The following is a 22,095-nucleotide window of genomic DNA, read 5'->3' on the forward strand; positions in this document are numbered from 1 at the left end:
CTGTCAGGCGGAAACAGAAGGGACAGCGGGGGGTGGGAGTTGGGGAAAGAGAGCATGGGGAGAAATGCCAGATACAGGTGATGGGGAGGAAGGCAGAAAATCACACGGCCATGTGTGTACCTATGCAACAATCTGGCGTGTTCTTCACATGTACCCCAAAACCTAAAATGCAATAAAAAAAAAAGGAAAAAAATGGGGGGAAAAAAAGAAGAAAGAGAAAGAATTACTTGGCTCAAAAAGCCAAAATTGGGAAACCTTACTCTAACTAATTCTCTTGCCTCAATTAGAGAATGTGCCATCCTTCGGGCTGTGCTGGCAATTTGACATTCTATAAGCTCTTTTGGGATCCATCACCCTTGAACTTCCAGGAAGAACTGTGTTTCACAGCCACTTTTACAAAAGGCGCTGTGGTTTGCTCCCGACAGTACTGACGGGAGAAAAGCAAACAGGACTCCTTCAATACTTTTCCATCTCGTGGCAGATACTGGCCTGGTTGGGCTTTGATTAGAGCAACAAATTCCTCTGTCAAGAAATCTGGAGGAGAAACTAGACTTTCCTCCCTCTAGGCTAATAAAAGTTAACTTTCACAGAACTATTTATTCAAGAGCCATGGCAAAATAATCATGGGAACTACCCCAGTTTCCAAGAAAAAAAAAATGTATACGTACATTGTACTAGATACTTTGATAGTTTATCTATTTTTAACTTTTTTCAAGGTGACTTTTGTTTTTCTTTTAAGGATAAAAACCCTAATGACCCTCCCATCAATGACTTGTCTCACCCAATGCCATATCCCTCCTCTCTCCCTATTTCTGCATTAACCGGCAAAGGCCCTGTCTTGATTCCTTCAGCCGCCTGTGTTCTGGCAACTGCTCTGTCAGGAACATCCTAGTTAATTCCTATTGATCCCTCAAAGCTCAGTTCAAATGTCAGATCTTCCTAGAGATGACCTGTTCTAACCTTGCATGAGGGTGAATCCCAAGTTAGACCCTCAACTTGTGCACCAGCCATTCTCCCTAATATTTACCACACTGTCATTAAATCAGTTTTCTAATGTAAGTGCTGTAGAGCAGGAACCATTTCTATCACCACCAAGCAAGCCAGCATTTAGCTGAGACAACATAAAAATGTGTTTAATTAGTAAAAACAACTTTTCATAAAGAGTATCCCCATTTCAAGGTTCAATGATATGTGGCAAGTATTCCCTGATTCAGAATCCAAACATCTTACAAAAATACCACACAAAGGCACTGGAAGTGAAGAAAGCTCAGATCGAGTTGAGAACTTTGACTGTTACTTGCTTCCTCCTACATCTAGTTAGATGTACAAAAAGAGAAAATTATTTTTACAATTGAAAAAAAAATATTAACTTCTAATAATATCAAGAAATGTGTAGAAAGCTTTATGAAAACACTAAAAAAATCTATTGAGAGATGTGAGGATTTTGCAAGAAAAAAATTAAATGCTTTTCAAGGTATTTTAAAACTGTCACTCTCACTAAATCAATTAATAGATAAGAATAATCCTATTCAAAAATCTCAGTCACATTTTTAGTATATTAAAATGGTTCAGATAACCACCTGAACTATTTCACAGTTAAAAATAGCTAAGAGAATCTTAACAGTCATGAGATCAGAATTCACGTGGACTTGTACTAATTTTTTTTTCCAATAAGTCACTAGAATAGAAATCAAAAGGCAAAACAACAGAACAGATAATTCAGAAACAGATCTAAGTGTATTTAAAAACTTGTAAATGATAAAGGAATTATACAAATAAATGAGAAGTGAAAGTTTAATTGACAAAAAAAAATTCACATTTGGGGGAAAAATTAACTCACTTCTTACCATAGAACAACAATAATGCTAGTGCATTACAGAATTAAACTAAATAAATAAGTACTTTATGACGAAAATAGACAAGAGATTAATACACATTTTATAGTTTTCCTACAGATTTGGACTTTCTGAACATAAAAGATATAGGAGAAATCACAATGCAATAGGTCGGTATATTTGCTACACAATGCTGGCTACTTTAACTTATTGAGTGCTTGGTGTGCTGTGTTAGGCATCATTGGCAGTGTGCCAGGCATAATTCTATATGCTTTCTGTATGTCTTAATTTGACGAAATTTCGTCATCCCCATAAGCTATTAAAACGCCCATTTTATAGAGAAGAACATTAAGACAGAAAAAGATTAAAGTAATTTGGTAAAAATCACACATCACAGAGATGTCAGAGCCAAGATGCAAATGCATCACAGAGATGCCAGTCTCTGTTCTTCACTACTGTGCTCTTTAGTCTGCTATAAAAACACACAAAACATCTGCACATCAAAAATAAAACAGAATAAAAGCCATAAAGTAAAAGATGAATAATAAATTGAGAAAAATATTTTCAACAAATATGACCTAAATATAAATCCTTTATATTAGTTCCTCCTTTTATGCCCCCACCTTCTTCCTTCATTTGTCATTTTATAAAAGATACTTCCTGGGTGTGGATTAAGTGTGTATGTGTGTTTGTGTAATAAGCTTTATAAATCAATAAAAAGACAATACTCAAATGGAAACTAAATGGGCAATAACATGATCAGAAACTTCATTAAAAATAAATGGCATATAAACATATATATATACACACACACACACACACAATCTTACTAGTAACCAAATAATAGCTAAATAAATCAACATGTTATTTCCCACCAAATCAGGAAATATTCACTCACATATTAGTACAAATTTTCTGGAAACAATTAGTCTACAGATATCAAGAATATTTTAAAAGCTGGGAACAAAAGACTTTTTCAGATCTATCAATTCTGCTATTAGCCACATCTTCTATGGAAAATTTCTGAGAGTTTTATAAGAGTAAATTCATAGAAGTAACATTAATAGAAACAAATTTCTCAGAATAAACTAAATGTATAACTAGGAATAGGTAAGACATTCCTGCAATACCCATAGTATAAGGTTCTGAAAAGCCAGATTTTCATGTAATATTTAATAAGGTGGGAAAATGTCCTTGATTTAAAAAGTCAGTTGAAATATAGTTATAGTCATCCTATAAAGGTGAGATAGATATTTTAGGGAGACCTCATAACAGACAAAATAAGCTTTCAGCTTCTGCCACTCCTATTCTATAACTAAAACCCTCAAAACAAGATCACTTCAAGTGACTGATACAGTGTGGGTCTTTGTGCCTTTCATTCTCAGCTAATTGATTTGAATCCCATGTTAAATCTTGGAGAAGTGAGAGGAACCAGATGGAAAATGGAAAGGTGAAGCTCTCTGTCCCACCCTAGGCCAAGTCTCTCCAATCCCTTCTCTCCATTCTGATTGCCACTGAGAATACCACTTGCATTGTGACACAAGCCCTTAATTAATGTCTTCCTCCTACTACTCACTTTGTTTTAGGTAGACATTTTTTGAAGACTTTTTCTCCTAGCCCTGGATCTCCTTGAAAACAGCTTCCTGAGCATTGCCCTAAATGGAAAGTAAAAGCAAAAGAATTCTTAAAATTTTAACCGGGACCTTGTTGCTAAGCAACCATGTTCTTTGTCTCTAAGTATATGAAATATGACATTGTTTGTAATCTGCTTAATACAAAGGAACAAGGTTGGGGAGCAGGGAGGAGGTAAGGGAGGAGGTGGTAGTAAAGAAACCTTTAGATTGAAAAATGTAAAGCAATTATATGAAAAGAGAAAAACAAACAAAAGAACCCACCATGGAAGTTTCAACCCACTACCACCACATGGTGCCAAAAACTTCAAAACGGAACATTTCTGATATTGGCACATATTTTTGTGAGAACAAACATATGGTTGTGAGCATATTCTTACCTTCATTGTGATCTGCATATTTCCTCTCTGCAGGAAACTTTAAATGCACTGTTGACATCTTTTTATAGTCACATAAAAAGAAAGCAGACAAAGAAATGTTATGATTGGACTTATTCACGAGATAGCACAGACTCTAATTGATCAAACTTCTCATATTCACACTACTGGTGAATCGCTAGTTGCACACCCACCTCTGTGGTCTCATTGTTGGCTGCTTAGGATAGCTTACAAATAAAAACAGACAATACTGTCTATTGGCCAGAACAGGCTCACAACTCACTTTCTACTCCATTCTCAAGGTTTTAAGTATCATTTTTACTTGGTTGAAGGCCAGAACCCTAATTGGACAGCCTGTACTAAGAAATGAAAAAAACTTTAGCAGAATATAAATAAGCCTAGACAGACAGAGACTTTTTGTTCCTCTTGCTAGCTGGGGAACTCTGGTGAAAACCTGTTGTCATCATTAGAATCACACACAATTCAAAACTTTGATAGAGTTAGGGAGACTGGGCTGGAGAAGACCATTTCGCTTGCTGTGATTGTCAGACCTGGCTGTCTCTAGTCTAGGAAAGGTCTCCACCTAGCCTAGCTTACTTGTTTAGAGATCAAGAACCTGGTAAGCATTAAAGTTTTGCCTTCTCAGTCAACAGGGCATTTTTCTGTGCATGTGTTTCCCTTTAGGACCATGTAGAGAAAGATGGATGGTTCAGGGTTTGGAGGTCTCCAGCTAACCACATATTAACTTTGTTATCACCACCCATATTATCACCTGGCAGAGAAACAGACTTGATGGATTTGGGCTTTAGCTCTGACTTCATCACAAGTAAATAATGTCATGTTGGATGCTATCTTGTTGTCCTATTGGTGTCTCTTTTTATTTTATAAAGGTAATTATGTATATGGAAATATGTATAAATTGATTGTGTCAGTAATAAGATAAATAATTGTGTATATAATACTGAGGTTAAGTAATAAAAATTTCCAACACCTCAGAAGTCTTTATATGCTCCTATATGCTCTTTCCCCACAGTTTCTTTCTGTCTTGTCTTCCCTAAAGATGTAACCATTATTATGACTTTTGTTTTATTTACCCTTCAACATTTTTGGTAATTTTTATTGTAATATAATTTCAAGTTTACACAAAAGTTGCCAGAAAAGTGCAAGAAAATATTTTGTAACTTTTACCCAGATTTACCATTTATGTACATTTTGATCTTTTGCTTTATTATAAATGTGTATGTATGTAGAGTCCTTGCTTTCTAGAACAATAAAATGTCCAAGATTAGCTCATAGATCCTCTGCCTCAGGTCTGGAGTCACTCGTTTCTCCAAAGAGATTTAGTTCTTTATACCAGAGAATGATATTTAGAAATCAAAATCTGGGCTCAAAATGTGCTCATTGCTACTAGTGTGTCCTGGCTTTTAGACCCTCTCGATGGTCATATCTAAAAAATATATGTATATTTAAAATACAATCACACAAATGTATGTATAGATAGATAGATGGAGAAATAGATAGATGATCAATACAATTTATATTCTTTACTTAGATAAAATTTACATTCAATGAAACATAAAATTCTTAAATATAAAACTTCATGAGTTTTAGCAAATGCATACATCTGCCCTTTCCTTGATCAATCAGCAATTCTGTTCCTCTAGAGTGTCCTAAATTTTTTCCATTCTAGATTACTTTGGCTTATTCTAAAATTTTATATAATCTGAAGATAATTTTCTATTGAGTCTTTCAACTCATGAACATGGTATATCTTGCATTTATTTAGGTCTTCTTAATTTCTTTTAGCAACTTTAGTAGTTTTAAGCATACAGGTATTGAGTATATTTTGTTGAATTTATACCTAAGTGTTCTATACTTATCTTTTAATGATACTGTAAATATGTTTATTTTTGAAATTTTCTGCTAATATACAAAACTACAATAATTTTGTATATTGACTTTGTATCTTGCAGCCTTGATACACTCACCTATTAGTTCTATTAATCTTTGTAGTCTCCTTAGCATTTTCTACAGACAATAATGTTCCCGGCAATGAGACAGCTGCATATTTTTTTCTAAAGTTAATGACATTTATTAATTTTTCATGCCTCATTGGATTGTCAGAGCCTCCAGTAAAGTGTTGAATTAATGTGGGAGATCAGACAGCCTTGAATTTAACCATTAAATATTACATTGGTTGTAGGTTTTTCCACAAGTACATTTTGTCAAATTAAAGTAGTTCTCTTTTAGTCCTGACTTGCTGAGAGTTTTTATGATGAGTAAGTGTAGAGACTTGTGATGATTTTTTCTGAAAGTGAGAATAGAGAAAGATAAGAAAAGGGAGGAAAAAAGAAAAGGTAAACTCATTCAGCTTGCAGCCTTCCTCAGCAACTCCATCTCTCAATAATTACTCTCTTATTTGAACTCAGATTTCATTAAATGTGAGTGCTTAATTATTCTTTATTATATGTACATATTGGTTTGTCTTTACTGTAAGAGTAAAACAAAAGAGACGAAGGTGGGAACAGGAAGCTTTATTTCTCTGTATTCCCTACTTCCCCTGGCACTGGGCTACACTCCTAAGTGATTGCTTCATAAGTTTCAGCACTAATTTTTATTAGTTTGAAAACACCACAGTTCTTTATTATTTTAGAGTTCCACATCCACGATCTCATTTTATTCTCAAAACAACTCAGTGACAACTCGATTTGTGATAAAGCATCTGGGGGTCAGAGAGGTATATGACTTTTTAGTGAACACGGAAATCATTTCAGACAGAGCAAGGAACTGAATTCAGATCCTCTGACAACCTCATCCGGATCTATCCCAATGCACCAACCTGCCTGATTTCTATGGTTTCTCCCAATATCATCACTGAGGTCAGCTCTTGCCCCACTAAAGATTATACTCTACTAAGTCTCAAAACTGGGTTAGATCCGGATACACAGACACTATACTGTAAATGATTTAGTGTCTGTGTATCTTCCATCATGGGCCTTGTCCATAAACACACTTTCACTGGAAACTCCTATTAGCCAAGCAGGGTCTTGTCAGCCATTCTGCAACATAACTAGGTGCTAATTATATATCTGTGGTTGCATGTTATTCCAAATTCCCAAATCCAATTTGCATGAAGATCCCCTCTGAGATGAATACTTTCTGGGGAAGGCCACCCAGAGGTTCACAATGGGCTACACTTAAGACCAACATATTTATTTTCTAATTCCACCTCTGGAAATATTGCATCTCTGTGCATCACATGGGAGACTCATCTGTACCATGTACACATTAAGCAGATGTCAATTTTAATGGGCAATCCTCCAGAAACTCCCAAAGGGAAACAGAGATCAATGGAGGAGGGTACATAACTTCATTTACCATTAGACTGAAGCACACTCTCTGCTTAATTTCCCAATATTATCTCCTGCCACTTTCTCACTTGCCATGTATGCTCTGGCAACTTGGAAGTATTTGTAATTCATTACGCAGAATACTTAACTGCTTTTTGCCTTTATATGTTTATGCTGTTCCTTCTATTGATAATGTCATTAATGCCACTTTCCTCCCAAGCCTCCTCTTTCACACACCTCAATAGCTACTTTTCACCCAAACTTCAGTCATTTCACAGATATGTATTAAGTACTTACTACATGTGTGCCAGGCAACGTGGTCAGTGCCGAAGATATAGAGGTAAGTAGAAAAATATCCCTGCCCTAGAAGAGCTCACAATGTATTGTGAGGCTGACTGGCAGGGCTTCATGAGGCACACAAAAGCATCACCTATCCTAGCTTTGCAGGGCCATTGAAGGCGTCCTGGTGGAGGTTACATAAGCTAAGACTTGGAAAGTTTAAATCTTAGGAATTAGCCGGGAAACAGAGAAGAAATGTGAGAGTCAAGGCTAGAGAGATTGGATTTCCAGCTTCAAGACAGGGCTCAGCTGTCCCTTTTAGAAGGCTTCCCTGGTCCTTCCCCAGGCTGTCAGTTGCCCTCAGAATTTTTACCATTTTTTTGTGCAGAACACATAATAGCACTTACAACCCTCTGCCATAATCATTAATAGGTTTTTCTTTCTCAAGAAATTATGAGCACTTTGAGATTAAGACCTGAACTTTTTTTAGCATATATAGCTAGTACCTAGTACTGAGTCTGGTACCACAGGATATTTAGTAACTGTTTGAGAGGACAAACAAACACTTGTAGGTATCTTCTGGAGGAGAGATACCAGCTACATAGGTCATCCTACTGCCCTAAGCTATAATCCCCTTTTGCAAAATCAGTGAGCCAGGCATCTGATTGTGTCCAGGCCCTTCAAGGCAGGGTTCTTGTGATGGCAAGGGTAGGCTGCTCAGACTTGCTTTGCACAGGGCCATCATCTGGGACTGTGAGAACCAGACAGACCACTGTTATTGCCAGTTTGAGATGTTGGGGCTCAGAAAACTAAATCCTCAAATGAAAACCTCTAATGTAAAAGTTTATCTCTGACTGTCTTCTGGCCTTCTGTCTCAGTCCCATTGTCTTTCAAGGCAGCTGTAGAAACTAGAATCCCCCATCCCTAAGGCAGATCATAGAGAATGGAACTCCTTTTTCTCAAAGCTAGTCATAAAACCTAAAAATATTGCTCTAATTTTTCTTCTGCCTTTCTGTGTAAAAACTGACCCTAAGAAAATTATCTGACCTACCTTATTTGACTGCAGGTCATAAAATCCCCATTCTAGAGAGGGTCCTGCCCCATACCCAGAAAGAAGAGATGCATGCTCAGAGAGGCCAAGAAGAATCCAGACAGACAGGACTTGCTGAGTTTCCCCACCGTGTCTGTTAACATTAGATCACACCCTCTTTGTCCAGCTATACTTCTACATGGCTGTCCATGCTTTCTCGAACCTAAGCATAAAAACTGACAATTTTCCCTGTACCTTTGGGTTTTTATTCTGAAGGTTACTATGTATACACATTAAACAGATTTGTATGCTTTGTCTCCTATTAATCAATCTGACTTATGTCAGTAGTTTTTCAGCAAACCTTTAGGACCTTGGCTCCCACAGAAGGGAGACGTCTCAAGAGATTTAGACTCTCAGAACTGGGTCTCTTCTACCTAAAAAACAATTCCTGCTTTTATACCATCAAAATGTTTTAATTCCATTTTAAGAGATGCAATGAATGCCTATTACTCTATATCATGAACTCTCAGATACAAATCAAACCACCATCCACTTTGACTCTGCTGTCCTTCAACAGTTGTAAGATGAATCATTTTACCTACATATAGTAACAAAGACTGGCCAATCCTTGTCCCCATTACTGGTGTTGGGGAAATAATTAAAAGTAAAATATCCTGCCAACCCAAAACGATCATCTCCACAAAATGCAAAAAATGAGTGAAGTCTTATTAATAATCAAGCATTTAAACCAGACTGCAATGTGGGTCATAGACAATCCGCTAACAAGACTGAAAAACAGAAAGAAATCTCACCACTTATATTTCTAGATACACACAATTCATTACATACAGGTTAACTGTATCTAACCATAAGAAAAATAAAACTTAAATTTTATGGCGAGCAGTTAGTTTCAGCTTGGAGCTGGCACCTAAGGTGAACTTTCCCAGAGGCAGGGAGACAGGGCAGCACCCTCCCTGATGTTCACATTTCAATGCCCCCAAGAAAGGCATTCCTGGGAAGCAAAACTGTTAAGAGGATTATTTAGATTTCAAAAAGATTTACATGCAGCTCAAAGGGTCACAGAAAGCAAGTTTATAATTCCAAGTTCTCCAAAGGAATGCTTAAAAAAGAAGAAAATGAAGAAGGGAAAAGTTCTCTTTTATGTTTGGCACCAGGGACATTTTTAAATTCAATTTTAATTTATTTAGTTAGATGTGTATTGACCCTTACATGAGCCAGTTCTCATTTATTCGATTCCTGTGCCTGGTCTGTTTCTCACACAACCTCTGACTATAATCCTCTCGCAGCCTGTGGTTGTCTGTTTATACTTCATTCTGTGGGTTTATCCTTCAGGAAACCTGTGATTTTTTTTAACCACCTTTCTTCACAGCTCTTAAACTTGATTGTTTATCTCTCCGATTACCCAATACTCAGATTGTTCCCATACACCCATATACCTATGCATCTGTCTTTCCTACTTTCTTTAACCAGGCAGACCCTTAAAGCAGTGCTTCTCAAATTTTAAAGTGTACTTGATCACCTGGAGTGCTGATCACAATGTAAGCTCTAACTCAGTAGGTCACAGGTGGAGTCCAGATTTTTGCGTTTCTGACAAGCTCCCTGGTGATGCCACTGCTGCTGCTCAGTTACCATACTTTGAACAGGAAGCCTGGGGAATGACTGCAATTCTTTCTATAGTCTGGGAACATCACTGTTTAATTGCCTCTAGTATAGCTGATACTCCTGTAAATGTGCAGTTTGTGGCTATTAATTTATTCATTCATTTATTCAGTAATAAATATTTATTAAATGCATACCCTCTGACAGGCATACTTTAGGCAATGTCACATTTTCTCTCTTTTGTCCTGCTGTAGCTGGGACTCTAATCCTTTCAAACACAGAACTGCAACTTGAAACGGCTTCCTCTCAAACTGCTGCAGCCAACTGATTCCCTGTCCTCCTACAGTTTGTCTCTGAGACTGCGCATCCATTTTCCATGTGACTTTTCCGGGATGGTTCACACTGTAAATGTTTTCTCCCTTTGTCTTTCCATGAAAATTAATCACAAGTAAGAATATATCCTTTGTCAGAGTACATGCCTTGGCTTTTTTGTTTGGAAAATATGGTGACAGAGTGTAGAAACTTAGGCTTCAATTCTCTGTCCCTTACAGTGCTCAGCTGTCATCACAGGCTCCTAGGTGCCATGATTAAGTCTTCTCTGCTTTGCAGTCTGTGACTCTGATCCTCTATTTGCCAGAAGCAGGGACAAATAAAGGCTTCTGAGCACTCATCAGCACTAGCCTTCTCTGATTCTCTGACTCCCTGTGACAGGTTTCGGGCTTGGAGTTGCCCTTGGAGGGACAACAGATGAACTGTGTCTGCCTGCTGACTGGACACATCCAAATGGACATGAACTTGATGACCAGTGGACTCGTACAGTAATAAGTGAGTCCACTGGCACTGGCTTCTTCATTCCTTACAGCTTCCATGTGGTCTAATCTTGAAAATTACTATTAAAGGATTTTCTTTTGATCTTCCAAACCACTAAAAATGCTCTCCAATTGACATCAATTAACATCAGCGTGATTACTTTCCAAGCACCACAGGACTCCACAGCTTTATAGATGTCAGGGTTGCAGGCAGCCCCTTTCTATGGCTTTGCTTATTTTGATCATAGTGGTGCAATTGTACAGGACTGCTGCATATTTGGTGTCAGACTAGGGAGTACATGTAATGGCAGACTGCTCGCCACCCTGGAACAGCACTGGAGAACCTAGAGTTCATTTTCTATGATCCTCATTCACAAAGGTATTCATGACTCCCCACTGTGTGCAGGAAACATTCATACTGGACTTGGTCCAGAAATTGGACCTCAAGAGCCTGCTTGTTGCTCTTAGCTGGTGGCAAAGTTAGGCAAGCCTATGCCCTTCCCTTGAGGGTGGCAAGTTCGCTCATGCCCTGGGCAGGTCCAGAGGGAGTCAGGAACTATAGTCAAAAGCCTCAGAAGTCTACCTGGTATTCTGTTGTATTGCCACTGATCTGGTACTCAAATAACAAACTGCAGCCCTTCCCACTCTTCCCTCCCCTTTCCAAAGGCAGTAGAGCCTCATTCTATTGCCACTGCCACCCCAGGCTCATGGACCGTACTGCCAGACTACCGCAGATGTTCCATTAAGGCCCAGGGACTCTTCAATCAATTGGTGGTGAATGCTGCCTGGCCTGAGACTTACCCTTCAGGTAGTCTTCAGGACAGTAGGCTTCTGTCTGGCTATCCACTCTGCGACAGCACTGGAGAATCTAGAGTTCATTTTCTGTGATCCTCATTTACAAAGCTATTCATAAACCCCCAGTGTTCACAGGAAACATTTACACTAGACTCAGTCCAGAAATACTGTCTAAGAACTAAGTCCTGAAATTGGGGACCTCAAGAGCCTGCTTGTTGCTCTACCTCTCTGTGGCCAGGCTGGTATTTAAGGTGCAAGACAAATTCCCTTTACTTTTCCCTCCACTTTTCCCTCCACTTTTCTCAACCAGATGTAGTCTCACCCCATAGCCATCATAATTGGAAATGTGCTGAGTCTCACTTGAAACCAGCAAGTCTGAGAGGCTCACCAAAGCCCTTAACATAGTTCCTGGGTATTGCTGCTGGTTTTTCAGGGCCCAAGTGCTCTTCAGTTAGCAGGTGATAAATCCTGCCAGGACTGGGTCCTTCTCTTCAAAGCAGCAAGTTTCCTTCTGGCCCAGGGTATATCTAGAAATGTCTGGGAGCTAGGATCTGCTTAGGGCATGAGGGAACTTGCCACTCTAAAGGGATGACATAGGCCTGGCTGGCTTTACCACCTGTTAAATTGTAGAGCTCCAGGGTTTTGAGAAAATATAGGCAGAAGCCAGGGAGTAATTACAGCAGGCCTTTGATGAAACCCAGTGCTTTGCTGGCTCCAGGTCTGATCTAGTACTAAAAGTGGTGGCCACAGGAATTTTTGCATGACTTCACCCACAGCTTTAGGTTGATCAAAACACAGACACTCTATTTGTTTGGAAGAAAGTATGGGAAGAGCACAAGAATCTCTGCCTAGTAATCCAGAGAATGCTTTCAAATCTTGTCTAAGATCATGAAGGTGGCACCTCTAAGAGTCCACAAAAAATATAGCATAGCCTGGCTTGATGTCCCTCTTAAAGCAGATACTGCTTAGATCACAACACCCAAATACTTTCAAGTATCTAAAAGCCTTCCCAAGAAGGACAGACACAAACAAGCCAAGATTGTGAAGACTAAAATGAATACCTAACTCTTCAATGCGAAGAACATCTACAAGTATCAAGAACATTCGTGAAAACATGACCTCACCAAATGAACTAAGTGAGATGTCAGGGACCAGTCCTGGAGAAACAGAGATGTATGACTTAAATGAAGAATTCAAAGTAGCTGAATTTAATTCAAAGTAGCTGAATTCAAAGTAGTTGAGGATATTAAAAAAAAAAAACAGAGAAGGGATTCAGAAATTTATCAGATAAATTTAACAAAGAGATTGAAATAATTAAAAATAATCAAGCAAAAATTCTGAAATTAAGAAATGCAATTGGCATGCATTAGAGTCTCTTAATAGCATAATTAATCAAGCAGAAGAAAGAATTAGTGAGTGCGAAGACAGGCTATTTGCAAATACACAGTAAGAGTACAAAAAAGAAAAAAAAGAATAAAAAACAATGAAGCATGCTTACAGGATCTAGAAAATAGCCTAAAAATGGCAAATCTAAGAGTTATTGGCTTTAAAGAAGGAATATCACTTTAAAGAGTTTTATTTAACTTTAAAAAGTTATTACCTCTGCATTAAAGAGAAGCAGAGGTAAAAATATTTATTCAAAGGAATAATAACAAAGGACTTCCCAAATCTAGAGAAAGATAAAAATACCCAAGTACAGAATGATTATAGAACACCAAGCAGATGTAATTCAAATCAGAGTACCTCAAGGCATTTAATAATCAAACATCCAAAAGTCAATGATAAAGAAAGGATCTTAAAAGCAGCAAGAGAAAACAAACAAATAGTATATAATGGAGATTCCATACATCTGGTGTCAGACTTTTCAGTGAACACCTTAAAGGACAGAAGAAAGTGGCATGACAGATTTAAAGTACAAAAGCAAAGAAAAAAATTTACCCTAAAATGGTATATCTGGCTAAACTGTCCTTCAAACATGAAGGAGAAATAAAGACTTCCTTAGACAAATAAATGCTGAGGGATTTCATCAGCACCAGACCTGTCTTACAAGAAATGCTAAAGGGAGTACTTCCATAAGAAAAAAAAAGGACATTAATGAGCAGTAAAAAAATTATCTGAAGGTAAAAACTCACTGTTAATACTAAGTACACAGGAAAACACAAAATATTATAATATTGTGACTTAAGAAATGAAATAATAAACCAATCAAAAATAATAGCTACAATTTTTCAAAGCATAGCCAGTATAATCAGATATAAATAGTAACAACAAACAGCTAAAACACTGAGGAGTGGAAAAGTTAAGAACTAGAGTATTTATTAGTTTTCTTTTTGCTTTTTTTGTTTTTGCAAAGTGTTATTATCAGCTTAAAATAATGAGTCATAAGATAGTTTTGGAAGGCTCATGGTAATTTCAAACCAAAAAACATGCAACAGATACATAAAAAATAAAAAGGAAGAATCTAAATCATATCACCAGAGAATATCACATTCACTAAAAGGAAGATAGGAAAGAAAGAAAGAATGAAAGAAAGAAAGAAAGAAAGAAAGAAAGAAAGAAAGAAAGAAAGAAAGAAGCAAGAAAGAAGAAAGAAAGAAAGAAAGAAAGAAGAGAAAACCACAAAACAACCAGACAGCAAATAACAAAATGGCAGGAGCAAGTCTTTATTTATCAACAATAACATTGGATGTAAACGAACTAAATTGTTCATTTAAAAGACACAGAGTGGATAAATGGACGAAAAAAAACACAAGACCCATTGATCTGTTGCCTAAAACAGATGAGTTGGAAACTGAACTCTTCAATCAAAAGACATAGAGTGGCTGAAAAGATTAAATAATTCAACATCCAAAAGACGAAAACACTTAAAACAATACACACACATGGTTCTGTTGCTTACAAGAAATGCTTCACCTTTAAAGACACATATATATGGAAAATAAAGGAATGGAAAAAGATACCCCATGCCAATGGAAACCAAAGAAGAACAAGAGTAGCTATAATTATATCATACAAAATAGACTTTAAGACAAAAACTGTAAGAAGAGACAAAGAAGATCATGATATAATTATAAAGCAATCAATTCAGCAATAGGATAAAACAATTTATTTAAAATTGTTTTTAAAACTGCACCTAACACTGGAGCACTCAGATATATAAAACAAATATTATTAAAGCTAAAGAGAGAGATAAACTCCAACACAACAATAGCTACAGACTTCAACATTCTACTTTAAGCAATGGACAGATCTTTCAGACAGAAAATCAACAAAGAAACACTGGACTTGATCTGCACTGTAAACTAAATGGATCTTATAGATATTTACATAGCATTTTATCCAACAGCTGCAGAATACACATTTTTCTTCTTCAAACATGAATCGTTCTCAAGAATAGACAATGTGTTAGGTCACACATGAGTGTTAACACATTCCAAAAACTTCAAAGTAACAAGCATGTTCTCTGACCACAATTGATTAAAACTAGACATCAATAACAAGAGGAATTTGGGAAATGATATAAATATTTGGAATTTAAATAATATACTCATGAGTGACCAAAAAAATTGAAAAGTTCCTTGAAATAAATGATAATGGAAACACAACCTACCAAGGCTATGGGATACAGAAAAAGCAGTACTAAGAGGAAAGGTTATAGCTGTAAATGCCTACATCAAATAAAGAAGAAAAACTTCAAATAAACAAACTAACAATGCAGCTTAAAGAACTAGAAAAGCAAGAGCAAACCAAACCCACAATTAGTAGAAGAAAGGAAATAGTAATGGCTGAAGAAGAAATAAATAAAATTAAAATAAAGAAAACAATACAAAATATCAATGAAACAAAAAGTCAGTTTCTTCAAAAGTTATACAAAATAGACAAACCTTTACCCATATTAAGAAAAAAAAGAGGGAAGATCCAAATAAATACAATCAGAGATGAAAAAGGAAACATTACAACTGACACCACAAAAATTTCAAGGATCATTAGTGGCTACTGTGAACAACTAGATGCCAATAAATATGAAAATCTAGAAAAAATGGACAGATTCCTAGACACATACAATGTGCCAATGTTGAATCACAATGAAATACAAAACCTGAACAGACTAATAACAATCAATGAAATTGAAGCTGTAAATAAAAACCTTCTCTGAGTAAAGAAAAGCCTGGGACCCAATGGCTGCACTGTTGATTCTACCAGTTAAAGACTAATACATATCCTACTTAAACTATTCTAAACAAACAAACAAGCAAACAAACAACAACAACAAAACTCAAAGAGGAGGGAATACTTCCAAACTCATTCTATGTGACTAGTAATACCCTGATAACAAAACCAGGCAAAAACACATCCAAAAAAAGAAAACTGTCAGCCAATATCCCTGATGAATATTGATGCAAAAATCCTCCACAAACTGTTAGCCAACCAGATTCAACAATACATTAAAAAATATCATTTATCTCCCAGCTACTCAGGAGGCTGAGGCAGGAGAATTGCCTGAACCCAGGAGGCAGAGGTTGCGGTGAGCCAAGATGGCGCCATTGCACTCCAGCCTGGGTAACAAGAGCGAAACTCAGTCTCAAAAAAAAAAAAAAAAAATCATTTATCATGGCCAAGTGGGATTCATCCCTGTGATGCAAGGATGGTTCAATATATACAAATCAATCAATGAAATACATCATGTCAACAGAATGAAGAACAAAAACCATGCTATCATTTCAATTGATGCTCAAAACACATTTGATAAAATTCAACATCTTTTCATGATAATAACCCTCAAAAAACTGGAGATAGAAGGAACATACCCCAACATAATAAAAGCTTTATACAACAGATCCACAGCCAGCATCATACTGAATAGGAACAAAAACTGAAAGCCTTTCCTTTAAGATCTGGAACATGACAGCAACGTCCAACTTCACCACTGTTATTTAACACAGTATTGAAAATCCTAGCTAGAGTTATTTTGTGGCCAAAATAACTGTACGCTCCCTTTTCTATTTATGCTATTAGTACCTTTCCCTTAAATTCACTTATACTTGAATGTCCAATGTCATCTGCTCCCTTTGTCATCTCCCTCCCTTTATGTAATTTGTCATGAAATTCTGACTGGGCTCCTCTAGGAAGGTTCTCTCACATAGACCCTTAGCCCTCACACCTGCCGTTTTGCTGGGGCCTCCTTACATTGTTTTCTTACTAAAATACCACCAGTGGTTTTCCCTGTCTTCAGAATACAGTCTGAAGACTTAAGATCTCCAAAGATCTGGAGTCAGGCTGCCTTTTTATGCTTCTATGCTCCCTCTCCTTCCCACGGCTACTACCCAACACTAAGGGCAGGCATTTGTGGAGGAAATTCAAGGAATGAGTACTGTGCAGACTTCCGCTGCACTTCTTATTAAATTTCCAAACTACCCTGAAAGGTAAACACTTTTACTATCATCATTTCGAAGATGAGGACCATGAGGCCTGAGGTTAACTACTGCTAAGAAAAAGTAAAGCTGAACCTAGATCTAAGCTTTCTCTCTGACTGGCTTTCCTCTGAACCATGCTGTCTCTGAGAGCATGTAATTTTCTCCTGACTTCTCTACATGCCTTACACATCATGACCTCATGCCTCTCCCATTGTCGAAGTTCTAATCTGGAATTATTTTCTTCTCTTAACCTTTTAAAATCCCATCCACACTTTTGTTATTCATTTTTATACTCAATAAACACAAACTCTCAATGGCAAAAACCACAATTACTTCTGTGCCAACCTGAGAGCTCTGTCAGAACTTAACAGGTTGATATATTTGCCTGAGATATAATCTTTCAAAATAAAAGGTAACAGGTTCAGTTCAGGCCCACTAAATCCACTCTTCTCTTTCATCCTATCTCAGAGAGTCAGTATCTTAAATGTGGTTTTTATTATTGCTAGGCAAGTTTATATAATTTATAATGTATAATGGACAATATAGAGTGAGTTTTAAACATTTCAAACTATGTATTATCGTATCATTCAGCAACTTTCTTTTATTCACTAAACATTGGACCTTTGAAATACATTTTTCGGCCGGGCGCAGTGGCTCATGCCTGTAATCCCAGCACTTTGGGAGGCCGAGGCGGGTGGATCACGAGGTCAAGAGATCCAGACCACCCTGGTCAACATGGTGAAACCCCGTCTCCACTAAAAATACAAAAAATTTGCTGGGCACGGTGGTGCGTGCCTTTAATCCCAGCTACTCGGGAGGCTGAGGCAGGAGAATTGCCTGAACCCAGGAGGCGGAGGTTGCGGTGAGCCGAGATCGTGCCATTGCACTCCAGCCTGGGTAACAAGAGCGAAACTCCGTCTCAAAAAAAAAAAAAAAAAAAGAAAGAAATACTTTTTTCTATGTTAATATATGTAACTCTGGTATATTTATTTTAATATTTAATAGTTTAACAATTTATATGATACTTCAATTTGCTTTTTTATTTTTTTGTAATAGATACTTAAATTCCCTCCGATATTTTATTCTTACAAATGATTATGCAATGAATATCCTCATACAGGTACCCATGTGCACACATGCAATGATTCTAAACCAAAATATAGTCCAACGAGATGGATTCACTGCCAAATTCTACCAGACATTCAGAGAAGAATTGGTACCAATCCTGCTGAAACTACTCCAAAAGATTGAGAAGAAGTGAATTCTCCCTCATTCTTCAAAGCCGTTATCATCCTGATTTTTTTTAAAACCAGAAAAGGGCATAGCAAAAAAAGAAAACTATAGGCCAATATCCCTGATGAACATAGATGTAAAAATCCTCAACAAAATATGAGCAAACCAAATTGAATTTCACATTAAAAAGATAATTTACCATGATCAAGTGGGTTACATCCCAGAGGTATAGGGATGGTTCAACATACACAAGTCAATAAATGTGATTCACAACATAAACAGAGTTAAAACAAAAATAATATGATCATTTCAACAGATACAGGAAAAGCATTCAATAAAATCTGGCATCGTTTTATGACCAAAACCCTCAACAAACTAGTCACAGAAGGAAGATAACCTCAAAATAATGAAAGCCATATAAGGAGGCGGGGGACAAGATGGCCAACTAGACACAGCCAAGAAGTGCCACCTGCACTGAGAAAGACCAAAATATTAGGTAAACCACAAGATCATTTGAGCAAATCTTCAGAGAGAAAATACTTAGTGGATGGAGAGGTGATGCGGACTCTAAAGATAAAGAGAAAGGGAACCCTGCACAGGGTACCTGAATGGCTCCTGGGGAAGGGGTGAGTGAAAGAACTGAGGCACAGCCCACTGTCACTACAGACCTCTGGGATCCTAGCTACAGGGAACACCACATGACCTATGAGCATCTAAGCTGGCAGGGGATTCTCCCAGAGAGTAGGCAGAGACAGGGCTTCAGCCAGCCAAGAGTCCATGGGCTTTGGCATGTGGACAGTTTTAGGGAAGTACAGTCATTAGTACCCATCCCCCAGAGCTTTCCCCTCCCTCTGAGAAGCTCTAGCCCCAACTGACTGCCAGGTTGGGAGACAGTGGGATCAGCATCCCCTTGGGACTGAAGCAAGTCTGTTCTACAGGCCCTTCTGTTGGTCAGCCCATCCTAGGGCTCCCTCCTGGCCATCACAGGAGCATGTGCACAGTGCAGCCTCAATTGTCCAGCCTGGATGCTTTGCACCATCTGAGTACTTTCCCAGTGACCTGAGAGCACTTTAGATGCCCCCACATAGCTGGAGCCTGACCCCAAGCTGCAGGTCAGTCCCAGCACCCCATGGCTATGTTGCACAGCTCAGGAGTGCCAAGCCAATATTTGTTGCTGATACTTGAGCAGAGGAGGAGTCCCCATTCTTAAAGAGTACTGACAGGGGTAAGATAAACAGGTTCATAGCCTACCATCCACAGGGCCAGTCTAGAAAGGATCTACCCGATCTCTCTGCAAGGGCCTCTGCCTGAGGGAGCCCACAGTCTAAAACACCTAACTAAAGAAGTGCTGATAACCAGTATTCAGAGTGGCCTCTTCCAAGGTCTAGGAGCCTGGTGAGAGGGTCAACTCACTCCCACCTCCAATACAAAGCAGGCCTGTGAATGTGAGGATATATAAAAGAGCCATGAAGCTAAGAAGACCCTATCTATCTATTGGCCACTAGTCCTAAGTGCCATCTATTGGATGGAAACTCAAACTACAACACCAGAAAAATGCTAATATGCACCCCTGTGATATTAAGGGCATAAATTTAGTAACAAATAAAAATCTTATACAAGCCCTTGACCCTCTGGAAGCATCTAGAATTGAAGACAACTGACTACACTCAAATTATAGCACAATTAAAAGAACACCAGCACTCCTAGATTAGAAAGACTCAGCACAAGAACCCTGGCTATTCAAAACGCCAGTGTTCCATTACCTTCAAATGAACACACTAGCTTTCCAGCAATGATCCTTAATCAGACTGAAATGATTGAAATAACAGACATAGAATTTAGAATATGGATAACAAGGAAGCTCATCAAGATTAAGGAGAAAGCTGAAACCCAATTAAAGGAATCCAGCAAAGTGATCTAAAAGCTAAACACAAAATAGCCATTTTAAGAAAGGACCAAACTGAACTTCTGGAACTGAAAAATTTACTACAAACACTATATAATGCAATTGGAAGTTTCAACAGCAGAATAAACCAAGCCAATAAAAGAATCTCAGAACTCCAAGAGTGGTTCTTTGAACAAACTCAATCAGATAAAATTAAAGAAAAAACAATTTTTTAAATGTACAGAACATTCAAGAAATATGGGTTTATTTTAAGAGACAAATCTATGGTTCATTTGCATTCCTGAGAGAGAAGAGTAAGTATCGCAGAAAATATATGAGGATATAGCCCATGAAATTTTCCCTACTCTCACTTGAGAGGTTGACATGAATATTCAAGAAATACAGAAGACACCAATAGACCATTCCCAAGGCACATAGTCATCAGACCATCCTAAGGCATGAGACAACCATCACCAATAGACACAGTCATCATGGTCGATGGGAAAGAAAAACTCATACAGAGAGCTGGAGAGAAGGATCTACTTATATAAAATGGGATCCCATCAGGCTAGCAGTGGACCTCTCAGCAGAAATCTTATATACAAGGAGAGATTAGCATCTTATTACCAGCATTCTAAAAGAAATGAAATTCCCACCAAGAATTTCATATCTCACCAAACTAAATTGCATAAGCAAAATAGGAACAATATCCTTCTCAGGCAAACATTCAAAAGGTACTTCAGGGAGTCATAAATGTGGAAATGAAAGAATGACACCTGCTATCACATAGCCAAAAAATACCCTTAAACACATAGCCCTAAGACACAATAAAGCAACTACACCATCAAGTCTGCAAAACAACACACTAACAACATAATGACAGGATCAAAATCTCACATATCAATACTAACCCTGAGTGTAAATGGTCTAAATTCTCCAATCAAATGTCATTGAATGGCAAGATGCATAAAAAGACAAGACTCAACTGCCTTCTGTCTTCAAGAGACATATCTCACATGTAACAACACCCACAGGCTCAAAGTAAAGGGATGGAGAAAGATCTGCCAGCAAACAAAATACGAAAGGACAGGAGCTGCTATTCTTATATCAGATAAAGTAGCCTTTCAATCAACAACAATCAGAAGAGACAAAGGAAAACATTACATGATAAAAGGCTCTGTTCAACAAGAAGACTTGGCCATCCTAAATAAAAATGTGCCAAGCAATGTGATACCCAATTCATAAAGCAAGTATTTCTTGACCTATGAAAACATTTAGATAGTCACACAATAATATTGGAAGATTTAAACACCTCACTGACAGCATAAGACATGTCATCAAGAAAGAAAACTAACAAAACAATTCTTGAATTAGATACAACACTTGACCAAATGGACCTAATAAGACATCTGTAGAATACTACATCCAAAAACCACAGAGTATACATTCTTCTCATCAGCACATAGCACATAGCCTAAGATTAATGACATGCTCAGTTATAAAGCAAGGCTCAATAAATTCTAAAAAGTTAAAATTATACCAAGCACACACTCAGACCACAGTGTATTAAATATAAAGTCAACATCAAAAAGATCTTTCAAAACTACACAAATACATGGAAACTAAACAATTCACTACTGGATGAACAATGAAATGTAAGTAGAAATTTTTAAAAATTAAAATTAATAAAAATAAGAATACAGATTACAAAATATTAGGGATACATCTAAAGCAGTGTTAAGAGGAATGTTTTGTAATGCTAAATACCTCATTAAGAAGTTAGGAAGATCTAAAATTAACAATCTAATGTTTCACCTTTAGGATCCAGAGAAAAAAG

General features: G+C 37.4%; 2 long non-coding RNA genes across 2 annotated transcripts in view; one reads left to right on the plus strand and one right to left on the minus strand.

Moving 5' to 3' along the window:
* LOC144577988 (uncharacterized) overlaps positions 1 to 22,095 on the minus strand; it is a 220,441-nt gene that overhangs the window by 124,161 nt on the left and 74,185 nt on the right. Inside the window, exons 2-3 of the long non-coding RNA XR_013522877.1 lie at positions 3,847 to 3,904; positions 3,412 to 3,490 (exon numbers count right to left, since the gene is read on the minus strand). This is a non-coding gene — a long non-coding RNA (uncharacterized LOC144577988). The remainder of the gene's footprint in view (positions 1 to 3,411; positions 3,491 to 3,846; positions 3,905 to 22,095) is intronic.
* LOC108593769 (uncharacterized) lies at positions 3,642 to 4,694 on the plus strand. The gene is made up of 2 exons (XR_001914366.3): positions 3,642 to 4,145; positions 4,528 to 4,694. It is a non-coding gene; the product is annotated as an uncharacterized LOC108593769 (long non-coding RNA).

Source organism: Callithrix jacchus, chromosome 10 (assembly GCF_049354715.1).
Source record: "Callithrix jacchus isolate 240 chromosome 10, calJac240_pri, whole genome shotgun sequence".
Taxonomy (NCBI): Eukaryota; Metazoa; Chordata; class Mammalia; order Primates; family Cebidae; genus Callithrix; species Callithrix jacchus.